The following is a 215-nucleotide window of genomic DNA, read 5'->3' on the forward strand; positions in this document are numbered from 1 at the left end:
AACATTAAGCACAAAATAGGCAAGTACACTGCACGAGAAATTAAACGAACAATATTGGCAAAATGAAATGACAAAATGATTAGCTACTTTTACAACAGATAATTGTATAACACATAAAGTAACAAAGAAAATTTCTAGAATTAAAAGAAATATATGAATATAGAAATTCAAAAAATCCGTAACTGATATAATGCATTCAGAACCTCATACATTTA

This window comes from Penaeus monodon, chromosome 34 (genome assembly GCF_015228065.2).
Source record: "Penaeus monodon isolate SGIC_2016 chromosome 34, NSTDA_Pmon_1, whole genome shotgun sequence".
Classification (NCBI taxonomy): domain Eukaryota; kingdom Metazoa; phylum Arthropoda; class Malacostraca; order Decapoda; family Penaeidae; genus Penaeus; species Penaeus monodon.